Below are 13,793 nucleotides of genomic sequence, written 5' to 3'. Positions count from 1 at the left end.
TAGGCGTGTAGGGAGCATGGCGTCTGGCAGTAAAGAGCTAGATGTAGACTCTGCAGTATCTCCGGAAGGACTAGCCATGCGGTCATCTACATCTGGGGACTGAAGGTAATCGCTGCTGTAAACTTCCACTATCTCATTCTGTATAGCGATTAGGCTGGCGTCTAAGCTGAGATTCACGTCTTCATTATTGTCAGCTCTCTCAGGTCTCAATGCCGCCATGAGGGAGGTGTGCTGTCCGTCCATCTTGCGTATAAGTAATTGCAGTAAGGCTGTTATTGCGGGTTCCATCATGGGGAAGTATATTTCTTCTACAAGATACGACGAGTCCACGGATTTCATCCTTACTTGTGGGATATTATACTCCTGCTAACAGGAAGTGGCAAAGAGCACCACAGCAGAGCTGTATATATAGCCCCTCCCTTCCCCTCCACCCCCAGTCATTCTCTTTGCCTGTGTTTGTACTAGGAAGAGGTAAAGTGAGGTGTTAGTGTTAGTTTCTTCAATCAAGAAGTTTTTTATTTTAAATGGTACCGGTGAGTACTGTTTTCCTCAGAGGGATATGGAAGAAGATTTCTGCCCTGAGGTTTATGATCTTAGCAGCTGTAACTAAGATCCATGTTGGTTACCACAGATCTGAAGGTAATACAGGAGACATCTTCAGTGTGGAGACCGGTTCATGCTACAAGCAGCATTGAGGAATGTGCAGCCCTTTATTCTGAGGAGACCTGGTATATCAGAAAACGGCTGACAATGTATTCCCTGTTTGGGAAGGGGTAAGCAGTAGACCTGTCAGCAAGGGGGGTGTTACTGAAACCTATACATTATTTTATTTTCTTCAGTTGACATTTTTTGGGCAAGGAGTTTTATAATGACAGATGAAATATTCATTATAAAGGACACTGGGAGATATGTTGTGCGGGTGGTTGTTATACATTCTGACTGTAGTGTATATTAGGGGTAAAACATTTCCACATGGCTTGTATCGTAACCGCTCCTCCATGCGGTTGTTTGGCCCTACTCGGTCATCGGTCCTGATGGGCGGGGCTTATTTTCACGCGCTCAGACGCGATCTGTATTCTGGCTAGGAAGCAGCAGGCATTAGCTCCGGTGGAGTTAAAGCACAGTTTTTTCCTCTCCGGATTGTTGTTGAGTCTTCTCGAAGTACCCGGGGGACAGGTAGGTGCCACAGCAGAGCTGTGGCGAGGTGCAGAGGGTATTTTTTGCTGACTATATTATAAATGGCTATAAATACATTTTAGAAGTTAATCCTTCCCCTAATACTTGGGGTGCAATAATTTTTGGAAACCTTATTTAGGTTTGTGTTAATTTCGGAAGTAAATTAACGATTTACAGCACTTGAAAAAATTGTTCACTTTTTATTTTTTAAAGAGACAGTACACGTTTTCTAAGAATTGTTTAAACGACTATTGTTGGTTTTTACTAGTCTGTTCAGCATGTCTGACATTGAGGAATGTCAGTGTTCTATGTGTTTAGATGCCATTGTGGAACCCCCTCTTACATTGTGTACCTCTTGTGCTAAAAGGGCCTTACATTGTAAAGAGCATATTCTTAGTAAAGATAGTGTGTCTAAGGATGATTCTCAGTCTGAAGAGAATCAGGATATGCCATCCACTTCTCCCCAAGTGTCACAACCTTTAACGCCCACACAAGCGACACCAAGTACTTCTAGTGCGTCTACTTCCTTTACTCTGCAGGAGATGGCGGCAGTTATGTCAACTACCCTTACTGAGGTATTATCTAAATTACTAGTGTTACAGGGTAAACGCAGTAGGTCAGGTATTAATGTGAATACTGAATCCTCTGATGCTTTATTGGCTATTTCCGATGTACCCTCACATTGTTCTGAGTTGGGGGTCAGGGAATTGCTGTCTGAAGGAGAAATTTCAGATTCAGGAAATGTATTATCTCAGACAGATTCGGACGTAATGTCCTTTAAATTTAAGTTGAAACCTCCGCCTGTTACTTCGAGAGGTTTTAGCGACTCTGGATGATTGTGATACTATTGTGATACCACCAGAGAAATTGTGTAAGATGGACAAATATCTAGAGGTGCCTACTTACACTGATGTTTTTACAGTTCCTAAGCAAATTTCGGAAATATAGGTATACCGTTCTCTCCCCCTCCTAATTTTAAGAAAATGTTTCCTATTTCAGACACCATTCGGGACTCCTGGCAGACGGTCCCTAAGGTGGAGGGAGCTATTTCTACCCTGGATAAGCGTACAACTATTCCTATTGAGGACAGTTGTGCTTTCAAAGACCCTATGAATAAAAAATTAGAGGGTCTTCTAAAGAAATTATTTGTTCATCAGGGTTTTCTTTTACAACCTACGGCTTGCATTGTTCCAGTAACTACCGCAGCAGCCTTTTGGTTTGAGGCCCTAGAAGAGTCTCTGAAGGTTGAGAATCCCTTAGATGACTTCTTAGATAGAATTAAGGCTCTCAAGCTGGCTAATTCTTTTATTACTGATGCCGCTTTTCAAATTGCTAAACTAGCGGCGAAAAATGCAGGATTTGCCATTCTAGCGTGTAGAGCACTATTGCTCAAATCTTGGTCTGCTGATGTGTCATCAAAATCTAAGCTGCTAGCTATTTTTCTTTTGCATGATGTACTGAGTCCACTGATTCATCCTAACTTGTGGGATATTGTCCTTCCTGACAGGAAGTAGCAAAGAGAGCACCACAGCAGAGCTGTCTATATAGCTCCCCCCTTAACTCCACCCCGCAGTCATTCTCTTTGCTGGCTCTAAGCAGGAAAGAGTAAAGAGAAGAGGTGTTAAACTGTTAGTTTTATTTTATCTTCAATCAAGTGTTTGTTATTTTTAAATGGTACCGGTGTTGTACTATTTACTCTCAGGCAGGACATAGATGAAGATTTCTGCCTGGAGGATGATGATCTTAGCATTTGTAACTAATGTCTACTGCTGTTCCCACAGAAGCTGAGGAGTACAGGAAAACTTCAGTGTGAGGAACAGTTTCTTGCTATACAGCAATGAGGTATGTTCAGTCATATTTTCTGCAGAGACTGTGTTAACTCAGAAAGGCTGACAGTGTCCCCATTAGGGGAAGGGTAAGCAGTAATCCTAGTGTTATCAGAAGTTTTTACTAGCTTGCATAAAGGGTTAATTTTTTGTGGGCACTCAGTTTGTTATGTGAATTTGGGACAAATGTTTTTGTGTCTGGGAGTAACATTTTCTGTTTTATGGGACATTTGCTTGAGGGTTCTTTAGGGTTGTTTATAACCCACATGGCTTTCAGGCAGGCTTTGTTAGTTTTGTGTAGGCCCCAGCAACATTGAGTGAGGTGGGCTGGGCCTACATTTAAAAGCAGCAAGCAACAAGCAACTTCTCCTGAGGTCCTGAGAGTCTTCTGAGGGACTAATTGAAGTTTTAAACCCCATATTATCGCTTCCTAAGGGCAGGTAGGGCCACAGCAGAGCTGTGGCAAGGTGCTAATAGGGGTTTTAACCGGTTTTAGACAAATTTCAATCCGTTTTTTTCATTTGGGGGTTTAATGCTTATTAACTTGTGGCGCAATCCTTCTAAAGCTTAGTGGATACACTGTTAAAATTTCAAAATTTAAAATTGAAGCAATTTTAACCTGTTTTGTAGTTTGTGTATGCTTTTTTTTTTCTCTTAAAGGCACAGTACCGTTTTTACAAATTGTGTTTTTTTCATTAAATAAAGTGTTTTCCCAAGCTTGCTTGCTTTATTACTAGTCTGTTAAACATGTCTGACACTGAGGAAACTCATTGTTCAATTTGTTTAGAAGCCATTGTGGAACCCCCTCTTAGAATGTGTCCCATTTGTACTGATATGTCTATAAATTGCAAACAGCATATTTTGACTTATAAAAGTTTGGCATTAGATGATTCTCAGACAGAAGGAAATCGGGTTTTGCCATCTAGTTCTCCCCAAGTGTCACAACCAGTAACGCCCGCACAAGCGACGCCAAGTACTTCTAGTGCGTCTAATTCTTTCACCTTGAAAGATATGGCTTCAGTTATGAATACTACCCTCACAGAGGTTTTATCTAAGCTGCCTGGGTTGCAAGGGAAGCGCAGTAGCTCTGGGTTAAGAACAAATGCTGAGCCTTCTGACGCTTTATTAGCCGTATCCGATATTTCCTCACAATGTTCTGAAGTAGGGATGAGGGATTTGCTGTCTGAGGGAGAGATTTCTGATTCAGGAAAGATTCTCTCAGACAGATTCAGATATGATGGCATTTAAATTTAAGCTAGAGCACCTCCGCTTATTGCTCAGGGAGGTTTTAGCTACTCTGGATGATTGTGACCCTATTGTAATTCCAGAGAAATTGTGTAAAATGGACAAATATTTAGAGGTTCCTGTTTACACTGATGTGTTTCCGGTCCCTAAGAGGATTTCGGACATTGTTCCTAAGGAGTGGGATAAACCAGGTATTCTGTTCTCTCCCCCTCCTGTTTTTTAAGAAAATGTTTCCCATTTCTGACACCATAAAGGACTCATGGCAGACGGTCCCTAAGGTGGAGGGAGCTATTTCTACCCTGGCTAAGCGTACAACTATACCTATTGAAGACTGTTGTAATGTCCCTTTAACTGGAACTCCACCCCTAAAGCCTTTATAACCTCATTCTCACATCAACTCATTGCTTGATTATTTTGTTGCTTTGAGTAGTGCTAACCTTACTCATTTATTTGACAAGTCAAGTCTCTAATTCCTGAAAAGTGTAACTTTGCTCTGTGTTACTTTAAAACCTAGCTACCTAATTATTGCCTAATTTACACCTACCTGTTTGCTGATTCTGGTATTCATCTGAGTCTCCCTGTCAGCCCTGCACTACCTGTTTGGATCTACATTCCTGGCGTATTCATCCGCCTGTTTCCTTTCACACTGAGGATTTCACACGCTGCAGCAGCACTCTAAGGATCTCAGCTGCTGTTCCTGTTTCTCTCCTGGAAGTCCTTCTCTCCTAGTATCTACACCGGATCATTCTCCTATTTGCCTATCTGTTTGTTCCACGCTAGAGCTACCGGTCACGCAAGTACTTTTGTTCTGAATACAAATTATTCTGCCATGCTGCTCTTTTCAATCATGTTTGCTAAATGTGCATTGTCTACACTGTCTGCAGTATACTTTGTCTAAGCAACTTAACTACAGCCTGTACTTACTACTAGCTCTCTGGGTCAATTGCTTCCATGTGTGCATAACTCTACTACCTGCTTCTCAACCAGCCTAAGTGTATAAATCTGCTTGCTTTGACCTGCTAAGTGCTGCATATACAGTCTTTACATTATTATTTGTGCATGCTACTTACCAACTACAGATAAATTAGTATTCAGACTCTCCTAATGAATCTTATTATTTAACTCATTCCACCTATACTTTCATATATATATATATATATATTCCTTTATTCATATATATATATATATATATATATATATATATATATATATATATATATATATATATATATATATTCCTACTGCTGGGACTCAATTACTGAAGTAACTGCTGTAATTAATTAACCCTTCTGTTACAGACTTATAACATTAGGTGTTCCTCTTTACAGCTACAAATAATCTGTTTTTTATTATATGAGAATTATAAACAGGTTATTACAACAGTTGTGCTTTCATTGATCCTATGGATAAAAAATTAGAGGGTCTCCTAAAGAAAATTTTTGTTCATCAAGGTTTTCTTCTTCAACCTATAGCATGCATTGTTCCTGTAACCACTGCAGCTGCCTTTTGGTTTGAGGCTCTAGAAGAGGCTCTTCAGATTGAGACCCCACTAGATGATATTTTGGACAGAATTAAGGCTCTTAAGTTGGCTAATTCTTTTATTACAGACGCTGCTTTTCATCTTGCTAAATTAGCGGCTAAGAATTCAGGTTTTGCCATTTTAGCGCATAGAGCGTTATGGCTTAAGTCCTGGTCAGCTGATGTGTCATCTAAATCTAAGCTTTTGTCCATCCCTATTCGGGCCTGCATTGAAAGAGATCATTTCAGACATTACTGGAGGGAATGGCCATACCCTCCCTCAGTATAAGTCAAATAAGACAAGGACCAAACAAAATAATATTTGTTCCTTTCGAAACTTAAAGAGTGGTCCCTCTACCTCTTCCCATGCTGCAAAGCAAGAGGGGAACTTTGCTCAATCCAAGCCAACCTGGAGACCTAATCAGGCTTGGAACAAGGGTAAACAGGCCAAAAAGCCTGCTGTTGCCACTAAGTCAGCATGAAGGGGTATCCCCCGATCCGGGACCGGATCTAGTAGGGGGCAGACTCTCTCAGGATTCCTGGGCAGTAGAAATTGTAACCCAGGGATACCTTCTAGATTTCAAGGATTCCCCTCCAAGGGGGAGGTTCCATCTTTCTCAATTGTTTGTAAACCCGACAAAAAGAGAGGCATTCTTATGCTGTGTAGAAGACCTTTTTACCATGGGAGTGATCTGCCCAGTTCCAAAAGCAGAACAGGGGCAGGGGTTCTACTCCAATCTGTTTATAGTTCCCAAAAAGGAGGGAACCTTCAGACCAATTCTGGATCTCAAGATCCTAAACCAATTCCTAAGAGTTCCATCTTTCAAGATGGAGACCATTCGGACTATCTTACCATTGATCCAGGAGGGTCAATATATGACCACCATGGACTTAAAGGATACGTATCTGCACATTCCTATCCACAAAGATCATCACCAGTTCCTCAGGTTCGCCTTTCTGGACAAGCATTATCAGTTTGTGGCTCTTCCTTTCAGGTTGGCCACGGCACCGCAAATCTTCACAAAGGTGCTAGGGTCCCTTCTGGCGGTTCTAAGGTCACGGGGCATAGCAGTGGCGCCTTATCTAGACGACATTCTAATTCAAGCGTCGTCCTTCCAACTAGCCAAGTCTCACATGGATTTAGTGTTGGCCTTTCTAAGGTCTCACAGGTGGAAAGTGAACGTAAAAAAGAGTTCTCTTCCCCCCCCCTCACAAGAGTTTCATTTCTAGGGACTCTGATAGACTCGGTGGACATGAAAATATTTCTGACGGAGGTCAGGAAATCAAAGATTTTGTCCACCTGCTGAGTTCTTCATTCCATTCCTCGGCCGTCAGTGGCTCAGTGTATGGAGGTAATCGGACTAATGGTAGCAGCAATGGACATAGTTCTGTTTGCTCGCTTGCATCTCAGACCACTGCAACTATGCATGCTCAATCAGTGGAATGGGGATTATGTGGATTTATCTCCTCAGATAAATCTGGATCAAGAGACCAGAGACTCTCTTCTTTGGTGGTTGTCACAGGATCATCTGTCCCAGGGAATGTGTTTCCGCAGGCCAGAATGGGTTATAGTGATGACAGACGCCAGTGTTCTGGGCTGGGGTGCAGTCTGGAATTCCCTGAAAGCTCAGGGTTTGTGGACTCGGGAGGAGGCTCTCCTACCGATAAATATTCTGGAATTAAGAACGATATTCAATGCTCTCCAGGTATGGCCTCAGCTGGCTTCGGCCAGATTCATCAGGTTTCAGTCGGACAACATCACGACTGTGGCTTATATCAATCATGAGGGCGGAACAAAGAGTTCCTTAGCGATGATAGAGATCTCAAGGATAATCCAATGAGCAGAGGCTCACTCTTGCCATCTGTCAGCGATCTATATCCCAGGTGTAGAGAACTGGGAGGCAGATTTTCTAAGTCGTCAGACTTTTCATCCAGGGGAGTGGGAACGCCATCCGGAGGTGTTTGCTCAGCTGGTTCGGCTATGGGGCACACCAGAGTTGGATCTGATGGCGTCTCGTCAGAACACCAAACTTCCTTGTTACGGCTCCAGGTCAAGGGATCCTCAGGCTGTACTGATAGATGCTCTAGCAGTACCCTGGTCATTCAACCTGGCTTATGTGTTTCCACCTTTCCCTCTCCTTCCACGTCTGATTGCCAGAATCAAACAGGAGAGAGCATCAGTGATTTTGATAGCGCCTGTGTGGCCATGCAGGACTTGGTATGCAGACCTGGTGGACATGTCATCCCTTCCACCATGGTCTCTGCCATTGAGACAGGACCTTCTGATTCAAGGTCCATTCAAGCATCCAAATCTAATTTCTCTGCAACTGACTGCTTAGAGATTGAACGCTTGATTCTATCAAAGCGGGGTTTCTCTGAGTCAGTCATAAATACCTTGATTCAGGCTCAAAGGCCTGTTACCAGGAAAATTTATCATAAGATATGGCATAAATATATTTTTTGGTGCGAATCCAAAGGCTTCTCCTGGAGAAAAATCAGGATTCCTAGGATTTTGTCTTTTCTCCAAGAGGGATTGGAGAAAGGATTATCAGCTAGTTCCCTAAAGGGACAGATATCTGCTCTGTCTATTTTGTTGCACAAGCGTCTGGCAGATGTTCCAGACGTTCGGGCTTTTTGTCAGGCTTTAGTTAGAATTAAGCCTGTGTTTAAACCTATTCAGGGGGTTCCGTTTGAACCCATGCATTCCATAGATATTAAGCTTTTATCTTGGAAAGTTTTGTTCCTAGTTGCTATCTCTTCAGCTCGAAGAGTTTCTGAACTATCTGCATTACAATGCGACTCACCTTATCTTGTGTTCCATGCTGATAAGATGGTTTTGCGTACCAAGCCTGGGTTCCTACCTAAGGTTGTTACTAACAGGAATATCAATCAAGAAATTGTTGTTCTTTCTCTCTTTCCTAATCCTTCTTGTAAGAAGGAACGTCTGTTGCACAACTTGGACGCGGTTCGTGCTTTGAAATTTTATTTGCAGGCAACCAAAGATTTTCGTCAAACATCTTCTTTATTTGTTGTCTATTCTGGAAGGCGTAGGGGTCAAAAGGCTACGGCGACTTCTCTTTCCTTTTGGCTGAAAAGCATCATCCGTTTGGCTTATGAGACTGCTGGACAGCAGCCTCCTGAAAGGATTACAGCTCATTCTACTAGAGCGGTAGCTTCCACATGGGCTTTTAAAAATGATGCTTCTGTTGAACAGATTTGTAAGGCTGCGACTTGGTCGTCGCTTCATACCTTTTCAAAATTTTATAAATTTGATACTTTCGCTTCTTCGGAGGCTATTTTTGGGAGAAAGGTTTTGCAAGCAGTGGTGCCTTTCGTTTAGGTTCCTGTCTTGTCCCTCCCTTCATCCGTGTCCTAAAGCTTTGGTATTGGTATCCCACAAGTTAGGATGAATTTGTGGACTCGGTACATCATGCAAAAGAAAACAAAATTTATGCTTACCTGATAAATGTATTTATTTTGCGATGTACCAAGTCCACGGCCCACCCTGTCTATTCAAGACAGATAGTATTTTTTTATGTAAACTTCAGTCACCTCTGCACCTTATAGTTTCTCCTTTTCTTCCTTGGCTTTCTGTGGAATGACTGGGGGGTGGAGTTAAGGGGGGAGCTATATAGACAGCTCTGCTGTGGTGCTCTCTTTGCTACTTCCTATAAGGAAGGACAATATCCCACACGTTAGGATGAATCCGTGGACTCGGTACATTGCAAAAGAAAGAAATTTATCAAGTAAGCATACATTTTGTTTTTTTAAAGGTAAAACTTTATTCGGGCCGGAATTGAAGGAAATCATTTCTGACATTACTGGAGGTAAAGGTCATGCCCTACCTCAGGATAAGTCTGCTAAGATGAGGGGTAAACAAAATAATTTTCGTTCCTTTCAAAACTTTGAAGGAGGACCCTCTGTTTCCTCTTCCTCCACAAAGCAGGAAGGGAATTTTTTTCAATCCAAGTCAGTCTGGAGACCCAACCAGGCTTGGAATAAAGGAAAACAATCCAAGAAGCCCACTGCTGCTACAAAGACAGCATGAAGGGGCGGCCCATGATCCGGGACCGGATCTAGTAGGGGGCAGAGTTTCTTTCTTTGCTCAGGCTTGGGCAAGAGATGTTCAGGACCCCTGGGCGCTGGAAATAGTGACCCATGGGTATCAACTGTAATTCAAGGATTTTCTCCCAAGAGGGAGATTTCATCTTTTAACATTATCTGTAGACCAGATAAAAAGAGAGGCATTCTTACGCTGTGTAAAAGACCTCTCTACCATGGGAGTAATTTGTCCCATTCCAAAATCGGAACAGGGACAGGGGTTTTACTCAAATCTTTTCGTGGTTCCCAAAAAAGAGGGAACTTTCAGACCCATTTTAGATCTCAAGTGTCTAAACAAGTTTCTCAGAGTCCCATCGTTCAAGATGGAGACTATACGGACTATCTTACCAATGATCCAGGATGGTCAATATATGACTACCGTGGACTTGAAGGATGCTTACCTTCATATTCCTATCCACAAGGATCATCATCAGTTTCTAAGGTTTGACTACCTGGACAAACATTATCAGTTCGTGGCTCTTCCCTTCGGGTTGGCCACAGCACCCAGAATCTTCACAAATGTTCTAGGGTCTCTTCTGGCGGTTCTCAGACCATGAGGCATAGCAGTGGCGTCTTATCTGGACGATATTCTGATCCAGGCGTCAACTTATCAAAAGTTCTTTAAAGGGACACATTTCTGCTTTGTCAATTTTGTTTCACAAACGTTTGGCAGATGTACCAGATGTTCAGTCTTTTTGTCAGGCTCTATCTAGAATTAAGCCTGTATTTAGACCAATTACTCCTCCCTGGAGTTTAAATTTAGTTCTTCGCGTTCTTCAAGGGGTTCCGTTTGAACCTATGCATTCCATAGATATTAAATTATCTTGGAAAGTTCTGTTTTTGGTTGCTATTTCTTCTGCTCGAAGAGTTTCTGAGCTTTCAGCGTTACAGTGTGATTTGCCTTATCTCATATTTCATTCTGATAAGGTGGTTTTACGTACCAAACCTGGTTTTCTTCCTAAGGTTGTTTCAAATAAGAATATTAATCAGGAAATTGTTGTTCCATCCTTGTGTCCTAATCCTTCTTCTAAGAAGGAGAGTCTGTTACATAACTTGGACGTGGTCCGTGCCTTAAAGTTCTACTTACAGGCAACTAAGGATTTCCGTCAATCATCTTCATTATTCATTGTTTATTCTGGAAAGCGTAGGGGGTCAGAAAGCTACGGCTACCTCGCTTTCTTTTTGGCTGAGAAGTATCATCCGCCTGGCATATCAGACTGCTGGACAGCAGCCTCCTGAAAGAATTACGGGTGGGGGAGAGATGGTAAAATAGTGATATGGGCCGCAGCCAGAGGTCTCAGCTGTTTAGGATCATCTGCAGTGTAGAAATTAAGTAAAAATAGTATCATTGAAGATCAATCCTCTTCTCCGGAAGGGATATAGCAAATATATTGGAGTAATAATTCTGGAAGTTAAGAATAAATATCCAAGTGTTCAAAATAATACTGGAGCTGCTAAGAAACACGTCTGGACATGGCTGCGGCTTACTGTTTATTTTAATATTCCATTTCCTCCCTAAGATAGGTAGTGTTCACGGCTTCATTCCTTACTAGTGGGAAATACAACACCTGGCCACCAGGAGGAGGCAAACACACTCCAGCCAAAGGCATAAATATCCCTCCCACATTACCGCAGTCATTCTTTGCCTTTTGTCACGTTAGGATGTGGCAGAGAAGTGTCAGAAGATTCGGAGAGTCCTGAAAAAGGGTATCTGCCCTTCGAGATAGGACTGGAGTTTTAAGTAGTCATGTCAACCTCTCAGTGAGAGTATTGATGAAAGTTATAGTCTGGAAATGCAGGGAATGTTTTTCTGTGAAACCATCCAGACTACTGCTAACAGCTCCTAAGCAATCAGAGTTGACAAGTTTCACTGCCTGCTTTCTGTCACTCAAGTCCATGTCAGAAGCGCTGCTATAAGACTGTCACAATTGAGAGGCTGTGTTCTGTTCCACAGCATGGATCCTGGAGGTAAGATAGTTTCAATTTTTACACATAAAACGCTATAACAGGGTCACAGTGTGGCTCCTTTATACCTTGATAGGATCCTGGGTTAATATCCTCTGAAAGGAGTTTATTGAACAGTTGGGGTTAATTAATCAGTGTATTAATTATTTACATGCTGCTTTGTGTAATTTTTTCCTGGGCTGATAGACTGTGTGTTTTTGGCTGGAACAAACAGGTTTCACTTTCATTTTTTAAAAAAAGGGTTGCACAGCTCCTATTACTTGCTGTACTTGTAATAACAAGGTAAGTACTTTCTTGCACTCTATGTGACCGGGTATGGTCTATGTTCATTTCCTCCATTCTGGCTGAGACTTGAACCTTAGGAGAGTCTTTGCTCTGTTAACTGTCTGGGTTTAGGAGGTGGTGAGTGCCCAAGCCAGTAAAAAGGTGCATTTTTCTATAATAAAAAATAAATTAAAAAAATGTTTTTTATTTGTGTTCTTCTGTGGGTTTAACCTGAACTATGGATGACTCTGACATGTTAGAAGGTTTTCCTTCTGTACTAAATCATACCTGTTTATATTTTTAGGAGGCCACGGTTTTCCCGCCCACTCAATTATGTTCCACAAGCCTTAACACCGTTATAAAGTCTAAGAAGGGCAAGCCTGCTAAGGCTCTTAGTCCATTTGAGCCGTCTACCTCTCAGGACTAGGTGTCCCGTGAGATTACTACCCTTGCTACATTATCCACTCCACATGCAGTTCACCGTAGCACATCTAATCCTCCATCTGGAGGGGGCCTTCTTCCTGCGGACTTTGCCACGCAGTTACAAATGGTGGTGACCTAGAGTCATCTAAATATTTAGCGGATTTAGCTATTATGTCCCAGTTATCTGATGATGAGTTAACCTCTGTAGTTTCAGAGGGTGAACTTTCTGGGTTGGAGTCCTTAGCGTCTATGCCTCCTGCTGTGGAGGAACCGTCCTTTAGATCTAAAATTGAGCACTTGCATTTATTATTAAAGGAGGTTCTGTCTACGTTAGAGGTTCCAGAGACCGCGCTGCCTGAAGAACCTATGATACCTAAATTAGACAGAGTTTACAAAGACAGGAAAGTTCCTTTGACTTTTCCTGTGCTGGTTAAGATGGCGAACATTATTAAGAATGAATGGTAAAGAATTGGTTGGTTTTCCTCCTTGTCTACTTTTAAAAAGTTGTTACCAGACTCTCAACTGAATTTGTGGGGCCCCATTCCTAAGGTGGATGGTGCTATCTCTACGCTTGCTAAACGTACTACTATACCACTTGAGGATAGTTCTTCATTCAGAGAGCCTATGGATAAGAAAATGGAAACCTTTCTGAGAAAGATGTTTAAACATACAGGATTTTTGTTTCAACCGGCGGCTGCGGTTGCCGCGGTTGCCGGAGCGGCTACCTACTGGTGCGACTCTTTTTCAGAACTCATTGAGGTAGAGTCTCCCCTTGAGGATATTCAAGACAGAATTAAAGCTCTGAGAATTGCTAATTCTTTTATCTGTGATGCAAATTATTCGCCTATATGCAAAGGCCTCTGGCTTTGCAGTCCTAGCCTGCCGGGCGCTCTGGTTGAAGTCTTGGTCTGAGGATACACTACCAGGAAGGATTATAACATTATATGACTAATACTGAGTATTACCACAATATATATAACATTCTTTTGGCATTCAATACTACACAACTGTTTGGATATATTTTTCACCTAATTTTATTATATATTTTTTCACCTAATTTAATTTTATTTTTCATTTTTCATTTTGTTTCACATTTTTTCACCATTTTATCACATATTTTTCAGCATTTTTTGCATATTTTTCACTTCGACAACAATCCTCCAAGCCCAAGAGTACTTGGAAGCCGGCTCAGTCCTGGAACAAATCCAAGCAGAATAATAACCCTGCCGAAATCAAATCGGCATAAAGGGGCGGCCCCTGATCCGGGATCGGATT

This window comes from Bombina bombina, chromosome 5, assembly GCF_027579735.1.
Source record: "Bombina bombina isolate aBomBom1 chromosome 5, aBomBom1.pri, whole genome shotgun sequence".
Lineage (NCBI taxonomy): Eukaryota > Metazoa > Chordata > Amphibia > Anura > Bombinatoridae > Bombina > Bombina bombina.
The sequence above is the reverse complement of the archived record's forward strand: the minus strand, read 5'-3'. Positions refer to the sequence as shown.